The sequence below is a fragment of the Dermacentor variabilis genome, chromosome 1 (assembly GCF_050947875.1).
Source record: "Dermacentor variabilis isolate Ectoservices chromosome 1, ASM5094787v1, whole genome shotgun sequence".
NCBI classification, from domain to species: domain Eukaryota; kingdom Metazoa; phylum Arthropoda; class Arachnida; order Ixodida; family Ixodidae; genus Dermacentor; species Dermacentor variabilis.
The window spans coordinates 80,500,565-80,519,141 of record NC_134568.1 but is presented as its reverse complement, the minus strand read 5'-3'; the positions used below and the strand labels follow the sequence as shown (position 1 = coordinate 80,519,141).

The window sequence follows — 18,577 nt, the reverse complement described above, 5'->3', positions numbered from 1 at the left end:
TTCAATCAAGACGCACATCGCTGGCAAGACAATGCGTGCACATGTCAGGCGCATTGCCTGGACCCCTTGCCACCACCTCGTTTCACTCACCGTGGAAAGACCCAGCACGTCATTTAGCACAACTGTCAGTGCATATCGTGCCTCGCTTACATCGGGGTACACACCTGCGGCCAGGTCGGTGCCTCCTCCATGGTGTGTGTACCGTCCTGAAGGACACCTCAGAATTCCAGGACTTCAGAAGAAGTCAGAACTACCACCGCTTGCTCTAAAACAATTGAGCTTACTCCTGTTGTACGAGTAATACAGTAGCCTCGTACACATCTATAGTGACGAATCGACGACATCGACCAGTTCCGGGGATGTTATGTTTATACCGACAAGAGGAGTAACACTGCCATTCAAGACGCCACATATCACGACGTTCACGGCTGCACAACTCACGGCTCTGCGCAGTGCGCTTCAGTTTATTGACACAGAGTCCTGGTACATGGGCCGTGCTTTCCGACTCGAGACCGGCTTTACACAGCATGCAGTCAATTCTCAGACGTGGAGCTCACGAACAGCTAACGTACGAAATCGTCAAACTTCATCGCGACGTCAAACATAAAGGCCACGAAATTATTTTCCAGTCTACCTGGCCATTGCGGGATCAATGTAAATGATCAAGCAAACAAAGCTGCTCGAGAGTCACATCAAGAACAACACAGAGTTACCATTCCTCTTTCCAGGACAAACGCTGCAAGGCAGCTTCGTCACCTCGCACGCAAGCTCTCTTTTACAGAGTGGAACACCCCAAATATCAGGCGCATCAGGTTGTACGAACTGAACCCTTCGCTCCAACTCCGACCTCCACCCGGGCTTCACCGACGTGAGGCATCGCTTCTCTACCGGCTTTGGTTGGAAGTGGCTTTCACGAAGGCGTACACTACTTTGATTGGAATGACCGAAAGTGCTGCATGCGACGTGTGCTGCGTGGAAGAGTACATGAAACATTTATTGTGCCATTGTTATCGATTTCAGTCGGAAAGACAGACGTTATCTATCGCATTGCGATGACTGGACGATCTGCCGTTGTCTGTGCCGATGCTACTTGAAGACGGTACCCATCGCTCGTCGGCCGACAAAGCTATGAAGGCACTTTTGTCTTTCTTGAGGGCGACTGACCTATGTGAACGTCTTCGATTCGCTCTGGCCCTCCGCGTGCGTGCGCGAGCTCACCGCGGCTTTCCTCCCCCTCTATCTTATCTTTCTATTCCTTCTTTCCCGTCCCCCAGAGTAGGGTAGCCCTGCTATCTCTCTTTATTTCCTCCTCCTTCGGATTGCAGAGTAAATGTCATCAGCAAAAATAGAGAACACAAGCGTACCAAATACTGGAGCTCTGGGGTATACCACTGGTCAGGCACGAACCCAGGATTTTTTTTTTCGGGGGGGGGGGGGGGCAACCCAAGGTAACTTTTCTATACAAATGAGGGAGGGAGGTGCCTTTACTAGTACAAATGTGAGTAATGCTCACCATTCGCCATAAAGACGCGTAAACCCGCAAAAGAGAATTGCAATATGATGTATCTCAGAGGTATGCCTGTGAGATACACGTCTCCTTTACTTGTCAAACAAGGAAATACATGAAATGGACTCGCGCAGGACTCAGAAGCGCAGGAAGAACACTGCCAAGAATAAGTAAACAAGCGAAAGTGTAAAATAAATATTTCTATTAGCGTTTTTTGAATTAGCTCTGGAAGAATTATAGAGAAATATATATTTGCGGAACAATCACCGGGGTTCTTTTGGATCCTTCGTTTACTGCTCTACCAAGTGCTAAAACCGACTCGTGCTGTTATTTGGGAACTTGCGTAACGACGCGTGGTCACCAGTCCCCTACAACCGCGTAGAGAGCGCAGGGCGCTGCGGTTCTAGACGTGCTGCGCCCACCGCGGACGGTTAGAAAAACACCCACACAAGCATAGCAGAAAAGTGGCTACGTCAGGCGGTTAGACTGATAACGGTATAAAAGTCATTCAAAACAAACGGAATCCTTCTCGACTTCGGACGGCGTTTTCTCTACTTCATTTTTAAATAAAAAAAATGTTGACCCATAAATATTTTCACAAACAACGGTTAAATTTGTTAATGTTCATGTTTCCTTCCTGTTTGGCTGTTGCCTCGGCTCTCTCCCTTAGTAGATTGCTTAATTTCTCCAGTCCTTGCGACTCTTGTTTCCAGTTGCCAATTTTGCATGTGTCACTTTGCGTGCAGGTACAAAACCAGCACACTGACTTGAAGTCACCGTAATGGAGGATTCTTAATTAATTCTGTTCATCTGGATTTCTTTGTCGTCCACCCACATAGCGGTAAGAAGCTTTGTTACATAACGCCATAATCAGAATGCGTCCACAGGGGCCTGGAAATGAGCCTGCAACCTCGTGCACAGGGGACTGATTACCAATTTCTTTCCTTAAACCCCTTCCCCTGTGTAGGGTAGCAAAGCGGACGTGCGTCTGGTTGAGCTTCCCCTACCTTTCCTTCCTTCCTTTTCATCCTCTTCCTCCTGATCACCAGCATTGCGCAACCATAATTAACACCTGCGGAAATGCAAGTGCTATGATGTGTGGGCACACAGGCCCAACAAGGACTGTATGTATGGGTGAATGTTCAGTCTTTACTATAAACAGAGGGAAAAAGAGAAAGAAAAGGAAAGACAGTGCGTTCGGGTGGTTAGCTATAGCTTGCATCTGGTTTGCTACCGTACACTGGCGAGGGGGAAGCAGGAAGGCAAGGAAAATGAAAAGTGAGAAGAGATAAAAAGTGATGAACGTGCATCCATAACATAGTTAACGGCGCAATCAAAGGCGGTATCAGAGCCCAGTTCTCTTTAAAAAGCACACTGTGAAAGAGCGGGCCCCTGAGTGCTTATCCTAGCCATTTTCTATTACGGACGATTTCTTCAGTCACTGCCAGTTCTGGCATCAGTGAGAGGATTCTCTTCTCCAGCATTACCACATCACCTGTCTACGTCATACCTCTGACAAGCTGCATGACTCGCAGAGTTTTCCTTTTTTATTGCGATAGGAATTATATTGACCCTCCAGGCGCATTTCTGTCGTCGGTGTCGCCGTGAAGTCCCTGTAAAGTCCAAGGGCGATGAAAAAGTCGCCGCACGCCGTATGCTGTATGTGCGAGTGAAATGCGCGAGGGTGAGGAGGTGATCACGGCTCAATCTCGCACATGCAACGGCGAAATGCGGGGAGTAAACGCGCCGCCTTCCGTCGCGAGTAAGGCTTCGGGGGAGGGCAAGGAAGGGGGGGGGGTCTAGTCCGGGAGGCCCAGGCGGCCGGGCCGCTGTATCTTGAAAGCCATCTTCGATGGGTACGGAGTCCACGCTGCGCTGCGTTTTCGTGACTTAGTTCGCGTTGATGCGAGCGGTGGCATGAAGGTCAATTCGCTCGCTGCTGCTGCCGCGGTTCCTCACTGCAGCGTTTGGCAGCGAGGTTCCGCGGTCATCAAGTGAGACGTGTTCATGTTTAGTTGTGCGCACGTGATACCATGCTTGTTAATTTAGTTAGCATGGCTATGTTTACAATTTATACGGTCGATAGATTACTATTCTTCCTTCGTATAGCTGTCCACTAATTTGCTATCTCAATCGATGCTTCGCCTTTCGGGCGAAACTGCGACTTTTTTAGTGAATCTGTAGATTGTATTTTTTTGGCGACGGATATTTTTGCGCACAGCTGAGCTATAGGCAAGTAGCTTTACAAGTCCAAACGTAACTTGGGACTTTTTTCTCATGATACCTCAGTCTGCGCTGCTATTGCTCTGAGTGCAGAATAGCCGGTAAGGAAACCTGCAACCTGTCATATAGGGTGGATTAAAATGAAACCAAAGGAAAATTATAAGAAAAGAGAGGTAAAGATCGATGAAGCGCCGGGACCGGTGATGAACGGCTCTCGCAAAATAACGATCAACGCGTTTCTTGCCGAGCGACGGCACTGAAAAGAGTAATGGAGGCCCTAAATCCTCAGCTGGCCATTAAACGGTCATGCTTCTTCCACTCTTAATGTAGAAAACGAAAAAAAAGACTGTGCTGCAAGGGAATTCCCTACGAGCGAACATGCTCGCTTAGCTTGCTTATAGCCTATACATTCTAACGGTGCAAGAGTTTCAATGTGAGGAAGCAATGCTGTGCTGGCCGTACTTCCCTGGGCACTTTGATACGCTTTTCTTGCCCTTCTGGCACCGGTGGGCGATATACTACCTCCCTTTGAATCTTATCGAAGAGTTAGGTTTGTCAGCGCCATTTTTCAAGCGTAAAATTCTATATAAGCGATGGCGATATTTCATTGAAGCTCTCGCAAAACCTCCCCCTGGTCACGGTAAACACCATCGGACACCAGTGACCCGGTAATGAAACTCAGCGCACAGACATTGTGTTGACCTGCGTAGTTCGGCGCTCGCAAACAATTTGGGTTGCAGCTGAAACAGCTTAGTAAAGTTTACGAAAACCACAAAAGGAAACGAAGTAGTTTAATAGTGCATTAAGAAACCCTTCATGCTTACACCGACTTTGGGGTACGCGTTATTGAGGACCGTAGACTATATTTTTCCGGTAAAGCACAGCAACCTGTGACTAGTGCCACTGGCGCATTAGCTAGGAATTTTTCTTCAAAACAAAACAGCATTGTGTTTATTTTTCTCACGTGGAAATTATCTGCCGTATTCAGTGTCCCTGGCGTGTATAGTTGTCAATTAATTCGGCCTCGTTCTGCAATCCGTTTGCTTCTTGATTGGCTCAGATGGTCGAGCGAGAACCCCGGAAAGGCTTCAGTCCAGGGTTCGATCTCTTGACCAGGAAGAACCTTTCTGAACTGTGACGCTTTCTGAAAAACCCGTATCAGGTTTTACTCGTCGCTTCGTGCTACAGCCTGGCGGATGACAAATATTCGCTTTCATAAGTGCGCGTCCCTTGAGAACTGACATTAACTAAAATTCTGCATTTGTGAAATGTGCTTGATGAGGTAATTGAATAATGAGATAACTTTAAGTAGTAAACAATTACTGGATTAAAAAGTGCCTATCACCCCTTTACTAGTTTCCACCGCCTAAGCATTTTCGTAGAGATGACACTAATTCTTCCCCTCTACAATATTGGTTACCTAATAGGATGGATAGGGGGCGCTAGTAGTTGGTATTTCGTTCTCGTAAAGAAAGCGCAGGAAAGACGAGAGACGAAGAAGGTGACGCACAATACAAGCGCTTATCTCACAACTGATTTTTACTGCACACGCGGAAAAGGGAGGTGCATCATACATCACCAGGAATGCCGCTCCGATATGCATGCGTAAGCCATCCATCCTCGTTACTACGTTACAGTGAATTCAACTTTATTAATCATTGTTAGAAACGTTCCTGTGATGCTTGCTTGCTTTATTTTCTCTAGCTTTTCTTTACATACGCGATGTGTCTGTATCTATGTATTTGTTCTGTGCTTGCAGCAAAAATCAGTTGTGAGTTGAGCGCTTGTTTTGTGTGTCGCCGTCTTCGTTTCTTGTCTTTCCTGCGCTCTAAGTTTTCTACTAGTATTGGCCCTCGAAGCAGGTGGCATCGCGGTTACAGAAAAGCGGCCACCGCTAGCTAGCAGCGCACATTTACGTATTATACGCATTTCACGTCATTAACAAGGAATCCTGAAAATACTGACAACGTGAAACGGCACGAGCTAGACAGGAAACATACACGGACAAGCGCGTGTCCGTATAGGTTTCATCTGTAGTCCGTGCCGTTTCAAGCTGTCAGTAGTTTAGTATGGAATACCGGTGCCCAACGTACCGTCTTTTTGTAACAATGAATCATACGTGGGAAGTCACCAGGATGTATACTGCGCATTAGCTTTGTTAAACGCACGTGTTTTCCAACACACGCACCCTCTCTACGTATAGGGTGCCACGCAACTTGGGTCAAACTTTAGCTATATGCAAATGCCACGTAGTTGGACAGAACCAAGGTAATGTTGTTTGCCATCATTTGGATGCACTCAGATGATTATTATTTTTTTCTGCATTCCAACTCTTTACATAATTAGTGAATGTGAAAATTGTAGAGCAACATGAAAAACTCCCGATACAAAATTGTTTTTCCAAGCGCGAATGAAGCCCGCGAATGCATGCAAAGTGCCTCGAACACCCAGTCACGCCGCAATTTTGCCGTGCGATGGGACTAAACAAATTGGGACTTGAGTGGGCTTACCTTGTGGAGCGCTTCTTGCCTGAATGACGACGTAATACATATCCGTAGGACCCAAACTCTCGCACACGCCACCAGGTTGCATGTGTTTAGATCCAAGGGTGCTGTTAGGTGATGTCGACAGCACCAGAAGCCAAGTACTCTGCTGTTCGAATTTTAGTTGTGGGTTATCATACAGCGTGTCTTCTTTTTTCTAGATGCACCAAATCTTTAGAAATTGCCTGTGACAGATAGCGCAATTTTAACCCTTGATCTAAATTACATGCCATATATGCACACACACCCTATATATCCGTATATACACAAGCGCACGAAGGATACATTTCGGACGCGGAAAACGACGCGTTCTAAGTGAATCTTATTCAACTCGCCCGCATTGCCACCTATTGTTTCAGTACGAAGAACAGAAGGATGAAAAGACAAAGAGAAGACAGCTACAATTGCGATAAAAAGCAAAGATGCTTAACACTAATAAGGACTGACATTGTGGCATGTTGACTTCGGGAACAATAGTAATGTTCAAGTGACGCTTGTGTTTCAAGTGACGTTTCATGAAGAACAATATAAGCCTGCAAAAGATGCTTCCATCGGCATGTAGAATGTAATGGTAAAATAGAGAAATTGACATCCACATAAATTGTAGCACGTAGCTACAAAGGAAAGCCATACAGGTTTCTCAGAAGGAAAACCTCGCAGTTGAAGAATGATTTGTCCTGGGCCGGGGTTTGAACCCGGGACCAATGCTTTTCCGGGGCGGTACAAGCCGAATGTAATAGTACATTCGGCTTGTCGAAATCAAGCGCTCTGAAGACATCCGGCTAGTTCTTTCAGAGCGCTCGGAGCTTCACTTGGAGACGCTCTGACTTTCGACGTGAGAGCGTCGGCATGCGTCGGCATGCGTCGGCATGCGTCGGCGCCTGCGCGCCTTGTTTACAACAGAAGACGTGCTGAAGGATTTTCCTTTCTGTCCTCGGATTGCTCTGGCGAGTGGCTACACGTTCGTCTTGGTCACGCTTTCTCTGGCTCCAATGCAGAGCGAGCTCCGCATCATTGCAATCCGAGTCAAGGTGCGGCTATAGTGACCAGCCTATTGTACCATAAGAATTGAGTTGCGGCTCCGCACCATCGGCCTGACTAAACGATAGTTTTGTAAGAATGGAGGAGGAGTGCCACCGGCTCAGCCACGTAGCTGCGAAACGTCTGGTGAGCATCCAGCACGATATACCGTAATTATGAAAACAACGCAAGAGATGATTCCAGACTCTCCAATTACAACCCCCGTTAATCCTGTCTATCTCGGACGGGAGGCGAAGCTGAAAGAACAATCAAGGAACAGACACTGCGCGTTTTGTATGTTCCTTATTCGTGTCTTGCGCTTCGCCCTCATCCATTGCTTGAGCTTCTTTCCGGACCCCACCAACAACCCCATCTTGCAACTCCTCACAACATCACTCAAGGCCCAGAGCCGCCAATAGATATAGGCTCTCGGCTTGCAGTCGAGACAGCACTTTCTTAAGCTGCAGACAGTATAGAAGAAAGTGATGTGCATCAATGGAGGTGATGCAAGTGAACAGTCCAATGACGAAGCGCTGCTCACCTCGCGCTGTAACGCTCAGAAGAGTGCTGACCGGTACACAGCAGGAATATGCGGTGCACATTGCGTACGGTTTTCTGAATGCGAGGCGAAATATGCGCCCTGCATTGGGGGGCCATGATTATGATCTCACATCCTGCTGACATCTTTCATCCCCCCCATCCCGCTCCCATGTGTAGGGTAGCAAACCGGTTAGGCTAAACTGGTTAACCTCCCTGCCTTCCTTCTCCACTTTTTCCTTCTTTCCTTCCTGCTGACATAACTAACATCATGCAGAAGTTTTCTTTTCATGTGCGTAGGGCTCGCCCATGCCAGTTGTTAGATGCGAAAGTGAAAACATATTAAAAAAGATATAAACGCTGCGAGACGGCGCAGACGAAGTCCGCAAGCGAAAAAAAAAATGACGATAACGAAACACCTGCAACGACGACGTCTCGTCGAACATCTACCTACACGTGAGGAACGTGATCCGAATAGGTATAATATGGGGAAAAACGCGAAGAACTGAGAGAGAAGTGCAACGCGCAGACAGCGGCTGTAGACCTGCGTGGATTTCCGTGCTTTTAACAAGGGCGGTGAGGCCGGTTGCGATAGGCCGCGCGCCTGCGTGCGGTGCCCCTTATCAGCGCTGCCGCCGAGCCGTGATAGCGGCTCGAATGACGGGTAATTTGCTTAATGGACTGGGGCCCCCGTCTTATTTCAATCACGCGCGCATCCTCTCTCCAGGCGCCGCTCTCGGCGCGCCGCTGCAGATATGTGGCCTCGGGCTGCCACGGCGGCCCTGCAGCCGACGCTGCACTGCATCCGCTCTTCGCCGGGCGCGCAAAGGAATGTTACGTAAATATAAGAATTGCGCGAAAATACCTCCCACTATAGTGGACCGGGCGTGAGGTGCCTAAACCTGTCAGGCGACGTCTTACATTCTATTATGTCCCTTCATCAGTACATTTTGAGGTACCAGAAGCGGTCTTTAATCATGGCTCGCCCCATAAAGTTAAATGGCACCGTAAAAGTCTGCTGCAGTAAATTGAAAGCAACGGGCCATTTCTTTGTGATAGCTCCTGTAAACAGAAGGAGGTGGATCTTTTCTTCATTGTATAGCCACAGGGAAAGAGAGTTAGGCAAATTTGCGCGCTATATTTTGCAGCGAGGATTTCCAGTAACCTACCTATATTCCGATATAGAGAAATGTGGTGGTGCATTCCGCATCTTGTAAATTGTTGTAGTCCTTGTATTACGCAAGGCTGCATGCCTTTATTTGATGTTCCTTTTTTTATGTTTACTTCATTCGCAGCTCGCAGCGATTCTCACTATATCTTCAATTAAAAAAATAAAAGAACTTAGATGGCAACTAGATAAGGGACTGCGCAGATCCTATATATATGTATATGCGCCATCGCACTGACACCTTGGCAAGGTATCAGAGCAATACCATAGAGCTTGGGAATTGTCTGGAATATGTATAAGAAAGGACGAAGAAGTAAAGTTGTAGTAAAGTAGCAGTAAAGTGTGTAGTAAGGGTGCATGCAGCTGACACACTTATGAAGTCCGCACTTCTTGTTTTCTTCGTGCTCGCTGCGTTAAAAAATAAATAAATAAAGTCTGGGGTCTTAGGCACCGAAACCACTATTTCATTATGAGGCGCTATGTATTGGGACTCCAGATTAATTTTGACTACATGGAGTAGTTTTAACGTGCATCCAATGCCCGGCACACGAGCGTTTTTGCATTCCGCCCCACGCAGAATGCAGCTGCTGCGGACGAGATCGAACCCGCGACCTCGCGCTCAGTAGTGCAATGCCATAGCCACTTGGCCACCACGGCGGGTGTGCTTGCTGCATTATCGCCGCGCGAATGTGACGTGAATGCTCAAGGCATCACACAGGGAATATATAGGGACCGCGGAGCAAGATGACAAAGAGAAGAATGGTGAATATGATAAAATGAATGCACGGTGTGCTAATCTGCGCAAATTTTGTGTGAAGCCTTCACTGCGCAGCTCGGCAAACAAGCGTTCATGGTAAGGAAGCGGAACCAACAGTGTCTCTCTAACGCTCACATTTTGTATTGCTGCTATCGCTATTTGTGTTTTGAAGCCGGTAACGTGTATGGATTTCATAGGGCGCTTATCATTCGCTTGGGTGCCGTCTTGATACGACAGTGCGACGCTGAACTCCCGTTGTACAGTGTAGTATTTACCGAGGCCCGGAGCTGCGTGTCCGTGGCAGTTATAGCCCAGCCCTGCTTTTCGTTAAGTGTCGGGAAGACAGGTCTTCACTTCCTTCCACCACTTATGACCGAGTGGCTGTCACTGTAGGTAGAAGTTTCTGATTCGGTGGCTCATCACCCTCTGACTACAGGAAAGCTTCCACCGACAGCACATCGTAGCATTGACAAAATTGCCTTAAAATGGCCAGAGCTTTCATCCATTCCTGAAGTTCCTTCGAAATCGCTTCGTGGTGTCCATCGCAATTGGAGCAATAAATTTCCTCTAATGCGCATGTGATGATTGAATAGGGGAGGCGCACTATCCAGCCTGCGCACACAATGCAATAGCGGCGAGCACAGGAGACGTAAGGACGTTCCGGTTGACTTACGCAGGTCACATATGTATTTCAAGCATGCAGAGAGTCCACCTAAGGATTGGACATTGGGCTCGTAGACCACCCAAGACGACGAAGCGGAAGGATCTTGACGGTGGCGGAGAAGAGCTCTTGCAAGTCCTTACTGGTGGTGACAGGAACGACTTTAGAGACGACAGCAGGTATTGTGCGATAGTAACGCGCAATAAAACAACACGCCTTCATATGTCCTTAGATCTTGCGCGACTACTGGCTCACGATAAATGCGCGGTGAGCATATATTCGTACGACGAATGTCTCACGCACCGTCCGCCAACGCGTGTGCCAGAGCTCTCGGAGCTGAGGCTGACGTCTCTTTAAAACTTCGTAGATAGAGTAACGTTAGCTCTGGAACCAGAGCGAGAGCGTATCGGTCTTTCCGGCTCAGCACTGCATGGCTGCCGGGAGGAAGCGCCAGGCGTGAAAGGCAGCTGGCAGAGGAATCGCAGCCGATGCGCGAGCGTGCGCGCCCGCTCGGAATTAACAAACGGCGAACATCTGCGTCCGCGGCTGAACGCCCGGCTTCGGGCCGTTTATGTGCTATTAACCCCCGCTTCCGAAGAGCGCGCGCGGACTTTATTTATGTGGCTCGGACGCGAAAGGAGGTGGGGCGAGGCTCGCTCCTCCGTTTGAGTTATCGGGCCCCCAACCGCAACGCTGCTCTCGCACACCGAGGGCTAGTCGAAGGGACGAAGGAAGTGGATACTCGCTGGCGGCTCCCATTGGCGCCCAGTAAATCCTGGCAAACGATCGGCTATTTCTCGCAATGCAGACACCGACCGCGCGGCGATGCAGTCGCCCGCAGTGCACAACAGCGCCTCTCTCCTCCCGCGCCCCCTTGAGCCAAAGCTTGGCGGCGTCGGTGGTCTCCATTTTTCTCCGGCGGCACATGAACCGCGCCAGTATTGTTTACGCTTCATAAACGCCGGCCTGTCGGGCTTGTTTTTTAATCCGCTTCTAGGGCTGCCGCTCTCCCAAGAGCATCCAGTATTTCACACGGTTAGGGCCCTATAATATAACCGACTCGGCCAAAAAAGTCAGGCATTGCAACATCACGGCGCGTGGACAGGAGCGCCACTGGGCACGAAGCGATCTAACGCTTTATTTTTTCTTGAGAGCTGCGAACGCTGCGTCATGCTGGAATTTTTTGTCTCGCGTCAGCACTATGTGCGAGCACCTACCTGAGCCCAAATAGCTTTGGTTTTCATCAAGCAGCTAATTTAATGAGCAACAAACTAACGACCCGCCGTGCCTTCGTTGCCCGACGGCAGGAAAGTATGGCAGTCGGTAACAATGTTTCGTCGAAGCGCGAAAAAAACAAGAAAAATTTTCAACGACTTATGAGCAAAAGGCCCATCAATCATCGGTGCTTAGGTATCCATAATCACACTTGTAAGCTCGCAGCTCGGGAAAGACAGCGAATGGCTTCCCGCACAATTACACCATTATTTTTCAATGGGCAATTATTACGTCGACCCTCATACACCTCGTTGAGACGCGTACCGGTTTGCCGAGCTTGCAGGCAATCGACTCGGAAGTGAATGAAAGAAAGGACGTGAGAGAGAGAGTCGCAGTTTCCATTCGGCGATAGGCCGTTCCCACGCCGTGCGCGCTCAGCAGATTAATTTCCTTCAGTGCACGGCGCATTAATTTTGATAGGGCCAAGAGACCTCCTCCTAATTAAGAGCGCCGCTTCGAATCCGGCCTCCAGCGCTCGAAATAATTGTATGCATTCGGTTGAAAGGCGCGCATACGCTCGCAGCCGTCATCGCACGCGCATGTGCGGCGGGGGCCGCGCGAGAGATAATCACGGCCGTCGTCGCCGCGGCGGCGGCGAGGAACTTTTCGTCTCTTCATTAAACGCGCGGCCTTTTTTTCTTTTTTTTGATAAATGGAACGTCAGACGCAGGGGCCGCGAGCGCGCGAAAATGAAACGCGTCGCGCCATTTGTTTGCTCTTCGATGGGACGAGCATGGTCCTGCTCAGACGGCACCTCATCCATTATACAGGCTGCGAGCAGAATGAAACGACCACTCGAATCGCCCCTAATCATTTCCGTCTGCTGATGCCGCCGCTGCTGCTGCTCAAAGGGCCTGGAGGCGGCGACGGACACAGCGCGCGTGGCGCCTCCGCCGCTGGCCGAATTAAGAAGCTGTGCAGCAAGCAGCGTGCGTCGCGTGTGGTGAGGCGCGCGAACCGTGGACTGTGGGTTGAGCCGAGCCAACCTGAGACACCACGACATGACCACGACAATGCCGAGCACCTGTTATTTGGCATGGCGCTGTTATGATGGCGTCGTCGACGACAACGACGACCGTATTCATCGGCGACTCGAGCATAATTAACCGCAATACCAAACGACGCATGCGAGCAAGAGAGAGAGGATCACAAACAAGCCGCGTATACGATAGAGCGGTATACGAGGTGGCCTTCTTAACGTTTATCGTGAAGCACCGTAAACTGCAGGAATCTTAGTGGCGCGATTAGGGCCTTCTGCGCGGATGTTCTATGGCAGAACTGGCCTAGAGCTATCAGTTCTGATAGTGGACGATTGTCCAGATGGCACATTACTTTCCTCTCGACGCTATAGCCCATAGGCCATATACATTTTTTCGCATTTTTAATTTTTTTTATCTTTCTCTCTTTCACCTATCGCATCCCCTTGCCCCTCTCCCAGTACAGGGTAGCCAAACGGAGATAATCTCTGGTTAACCTCCCTGGGTCTTTCCTTTGCCTTTCTCTCTCTCTCTCTCTCTCTCTCTTCGCATGCGAGCGAAAAACAAACGTATATGGTAAATGGGCTAAATATCTATAGGATGGTCAACAATATATATATATATATATATATATATATATATATATATATATATATATATATATATATATATATATATATTCCCTATGCTGAGGACAGCATAGGGAAAATTACCCGTTGCTTAGTGGCTATGGTGTTGGGCTGCTAAGCACGAGGTCGCGGGAACGGATCCCGGCCACGAAGGCCGCATTTCAATGGGGGCGAAATGCAAAAACACCCGTACACTTAGATGTAGGTGCACGTTAAAGAACCCCAGGGTGGTCCAAATTTCCGGAGACCCCCACTACGGTGTGCCTCGTAATCAGGTCGTGGTTTTGGCACGCAAAAACCCCGTAATTAAACGAATTACAGCCTAGGCAAGACAACCAGAACACACAGTGACTCGAGGGCAGCAGTGAGAGCCTTTGCCAAGGGCACCGTTTCCAGACAGGCCCTGGCGATCCTGCGCGGCAAGGAAGTTGACCCATACACGATCATTTGGTTTCCTGCGCACATGGGAGAAATTGACGGAGCCCCGACGAATCTCAACGAGTCGGCTCACGGCGCTGCGCGAGGGCTTACAGACCGCGTCGCGCTAAGGCAGCCAGGCTTGGATTGTACGTACTGCAGGGACCATCTTTTCTCATACAACGAACTCACGAAACAATTTTGCTTGGCGCGCAGATAATACCCGCCTCCGCACATAAAGCTAAACAGACCCCAAGCTCTCACCCTCTTGCAGACGGGGACCTATCACAGTCCCCTAATATTAAGCAGAATATTTCCCGAAGCCTTGGCTTCATACACTTGTCCGCGATGCGTAGCAGACAGAACATATGCTCTGGCGGTGCTCCGCGTTAGGCAGCTACAAGGACAACACCAAAGAGCGTTGGGACGCGGCTCTTCGCAGCCCCGAACCAGAACAGACATGCGCAGTACATCGGGCGTGATTAGATTTAGGTGCACGTTAAAGATCCCCAGGTGGTCGAAATTTCCGGAGTAATAATAATAATATTTGGGGTTTTACGTGCCAAAACCACTTTCTGATTATGAGGCACGCCGTAGTGGAGGACTCCGGAAATTTTGACCACCTGGGGTTCTTTAACGTGCACCTAAATCTAAGCACACGGGTGTTTTCGCATTTCGCCCCCATCGAAATGCGGCCGCCGTGGCCGGGATTCGATCCCGCGACCTCGTGCTCAGCAGCCCAACACCATAGCCACTGAGCAACCACGGCGGGTGAAATTTCCGGAGTCCTCCACTACGGCGTGCCTCATAATCAGAAAGTGGTTTTGGCGCGTAAAACCCCATAATTGAATTTTTTACCCAAAAAAGTTCACGTGTTACGTGACGCCTGCACTTGATAGGATGTTCTACATCCATTGTCATGGCCGTGAGCGGTGGTGTTGGCTGACACTCCCATGGTTAGTTCTAGTAGACAGACAAAAAATCCCCAGAAAGTGGATGGGAAAACTTCATCGCCGTAGCTCAGTTGGTAAGAGCATCGCACACGTAATGCGAAGACGTGGGTTCGTATCCCACCTGCGGCTAATTGTTTTTACATCCACTTTCATTCCCATTTAGTTATCATTTGATTAATTCAATCAAAAGTACAAATAATTTGCCCTATGCTGCCCTATCATTGTTTGTTGGCTACTTATAATTTGACTAATAAAAAGCAGGCCCCTCAGTTTCCTTGCTTTTCGTTCATATACAGGGTGTTCCAGCGAACATCTTCAAGAAATTTTGAAAATCACCTGTGGCAGATAGCACATTTCTGGTTCTTGAGCTGGTCTACTCGAAGAGGCGGACAGTACTTGTATGAGAAACCAATGATATACTAATTTAAAACATCAGTAATTAAGTTTTAGCTGCTTAGTTTACGGCACATATATTACAATTTACAAATTCCTGCGGGTGAGACTGCAAGACATAGCCACTTGAAAATAATTGTGTAGATCACACCGTTTACGAGATATGCGCCGTCAAACTTGAGGTGAAAATGCACTGTCGTTGCACTTCCGTAGTATTATGGCCACCGAAGGGAAGATGTAAAGAAACGAAGTGCTTTCTTCTTTTCTTCTGTGGCATATAAAGACGAACGCTAGTCGTGTTCTCAAATTCTCCGCAGATAAACACCCTCAATACCGGTAGGGGAGTGTTTTGTGTGTAACATGAAAGGATTGGTTTTGGCTCTTCGAGGGTTAGGTTTCTTCCGCTCGTGTTTTTTTTTTTTTGTCACTTTCTAGAGGGCATCTGTCCTGCCACCAAGACAAATGCCCTCTAGAAGAGCGACGCAGTCACAGGCACATACGACGGTTTTAAGTACTTTCTTGTCATTAGAACGCATGCAGCAGATATTGACGGCCTAAAAAATAACATCTTAGAACAGACTGAAAGAGAGCGGGACCAATGCAGAGCCTTGTGGGGCACTGTCTGTAAATTCATGTAGGCCGGTTGAAATTGATGCAGAAATCTCCATCATACAAGTACCGCAATAGAACATAATTGAAGTCGTGACAATCTCAGGAGAAATGGCTTCTGATACGCGCAGTAAGATACTTTTCTGAGGCAGAAGTACATCAAACCTACGTAGCTCCCGATTTTGTACACTGTCGAAGAGGCGCTACGTGAAACTAACGAGATTCATCGGAGAGCAGTGTGCAGTGTTCTGTCCGAGAATGACATCTTTTGTCGAAAATACGACCAGTCCCAGCATTGTAGAACAACTGCAACAATCTGCTGAGGAGGGCGGTAGGTTTCCTGGTATAGTTGCAGCCGGTCTTAGCTCCAGACGCGAGATTAGTTTGAGTGATCACGCGCTGGTTTGGAATTGTGTCTATGCCTTCTTTTATTGGCTTAGTGCGCGACCGGCGTTGAGAGCGGCGCTCCGGAGACGCAAGCAAGCGGACGCGCCTTTTACGTCTGCGACGCTTCAAATGTAATTATTGCGCTTCCATACGTTTGCTCCCGTTCTCAATGTCTACCTGCAGGCGTACATGGTGCTCTTAATTTTTTTAATGCCGTTTTTTTTTTAAATTCAGTATTGTTATGAGAACGAAAGTCGAACCTTTTTATCTGCTGTCCATAACACGGTAGCTATTGCGGGGCCAGGGACCCCAACCACGATCTTGTGACTCCGTCGCAAAACATCAAGCCTAATTCGCTAAAGTACAGTATACAAAACTTTGGAAACAAAGCAAGCTCTTGGGCTTCCAGAGCAAAAAACTACGCATAGACAATGCCGCACCGTTGTTAAACACAATATACGCATTTCGCGCATAATTCTACTCACTTAGGGCTGCATAATTAAAGCTATTGTTCACACACATACACACACACACAAACACACACACACACACACACACGCACACACGCACGCATGCACGCACGCACGCGCGCACGCATGCGCACACGTACGCGCGCGCGCACTCACACTCACACACACGCACACACATAAAACATTTTATTAGGAATTGTTTACCTTAGAGCACTAGTTCTATGAGGTTTTGCGATCGTCAAACATTGTTAATAGCATCTTCTTGCTAAGGAATGTCATAATCATTTTGCGTTGCGAAAGTTACTATTAATTTAGGTGAACATAATGCTCCTAATTGTTCTGTTTCTTCAGTAACATTTGAAGTAAGTCGCAATACTCCACATTCAGTGGGGAGAAAACGCATGTTCTTTTTTGGTGAACACAACGCACAAGGATCCATCTTTAGGGCGGTTTTGGTGTTTAGTACTTAATTTTAAAGTCCAGATGACGCGTTTACACAAAAATATATTTAAAACAATACATGGCATGCACATGCAATTCTTCGGGCTTTTTCCCCGATTTCTTATCATGAATGCGACCGCTCGCAACATTGGACAAATCTCGCTCGCGAACTGTGCGCGTTACCGATGGCAGCATTGAGTTTCTTATTACAATTGCTAGAGGGAAATCCAGCGCTAGTGTCTACGGGAGCTGCGATGGGGGTGGGTTCAGCCAGCACAGGAATTATGGGAAATACATGGATTTACCTAAGCTTCGTCCTTCTGGTTTCAAACACAGCTCCGCGATATTGTAAATTCGTCATTTTCAACAACGTACTGCGTAATAAATAATTAAATAAGCAATATTAAAATTGCCCGACGGCAGGATTCGAACACAGGGCCTCTATAGCACAGAGGCCCGATATCGAAACCATTACGCCATGGACGCATGCATCGATGTGCGACATAGAACTCCCTTATGAATTTCTTGCGGGCAAGCCGGCGCGTTTCAATTTCGCCATCTCGACAAGTTGAGCCGCTGCGCTTAGTAGCGATTGTGAGTGTTCGCGGAGTATTCTGCAGTTAGAAAAGTACAGCTCGCTTTGAAATTTGGGACAATGAAGACAAATAAAGCATAATAAACAAAAGCCACAAGAACGTCTGAATCTACAAGTACGAAGATCAGACAAATCCATGTAGCTCCCATCATTCCCATGGTAGCTGAACCATCGCAACGCCAGATTTCCCTCTAGTAATTATTGTATGAAACTCTATGGAATGCAGGAGCAAAGAAAGAAGTCTGCGTCCCGACTATGGTGAGTAACTAGTATTACTTGTTTCTTGCATATTCTGACCCGAGTAACGTATAGAGGCTTAGCTGAGTTTTTCGTGCAGTGTCGCTCATAGCACACGGTGAGTCATGTGCACAGTGGTCACGCGCTGCAAGTGAGCACTGCAGCACAGGGCTACATAAGTTTGTCTTTTTTCCTCCTTTGTTTTTCGCTGGCAACCTTAGATTACAGATGTTTCATAACTGCCTTAAATCTGCTATTCTGGAGAACAAGATCGTAAGACAAGTTCATTCGTAGCAAATATGCCCTACTGGTCGTGTAATGCATTTGCAAATGAGAACTTGAGAAAAGTTTCACTTACACGGTCAGATTTGTAAGATGCGGAAAAACAACGCGGTATTTCTGTGTGTTTTTAATCGCAATCAACATTACAGCAAACGTGAGTTGTTCTCTACATTGCAGGAGCAGCAATCTTCCGTAGCTTTTCTCAGCTCGATGGATCCCAGTTATGCATATACTATAGAATCCCAAAATACTTCCTTCAGTCTAGTACTCATATTACGTTTCACGTGCTCCAAACTTGGAGCAGGGGAGGCCGGCAGGCTGGATGTTAGGAGTTTCAACTGTCGCAGGAGCGCTCGCGAAGCGGCGGCGGAGTCACTCAGCTGACGTCACATGCGAGACGACGCCACGCACTAGAGGCGAATAGCTGCATTAAATATTCACATGGGTAAAGGAAAAAGCACGGTCTGTTATACGATTTGAACATGGTGGTTAAAAC

The 18,577-nt window shown here is 48.0% G+C and overlaps 1 long non-coding RNA gene and 1 other non-coding gene across 7 annotated transcripts in view; both read left to right on the top strand.

Moving 5' to 3' along the window:
• The window catches only part of LOC142579873 (uncharacterized), a 205,075-nt gene that overhangs the window by 103,581 nt on the left and 82,917 nt on the right, over positions 1–18,577 (top strand). For 2 of the 6 annotated variants that reach the window (XR_012827488.1, XR_012827486.1), the window contains exon 4: positions 2,254–2,348. The exons of the other annotated variants lie outside the window; for them this stretch is intronic. This is a non-coding gene — a long non-coding RNA (uncharacterized LOC142579873). The remainder of the gene's footprint in view (positions 1–2,253; positions 2,349–18,577) is intronic. 6 annotated transcript variants of the gene reach the window in all.
• On the top strand, positions 14,727–14,796 carry TRNAT-CGU (transfer RNA threonine (anticodon CGU)). The gene has a single exon. It is a non-coding gene; the product is annotated as a tRNA-Thr (tRNA).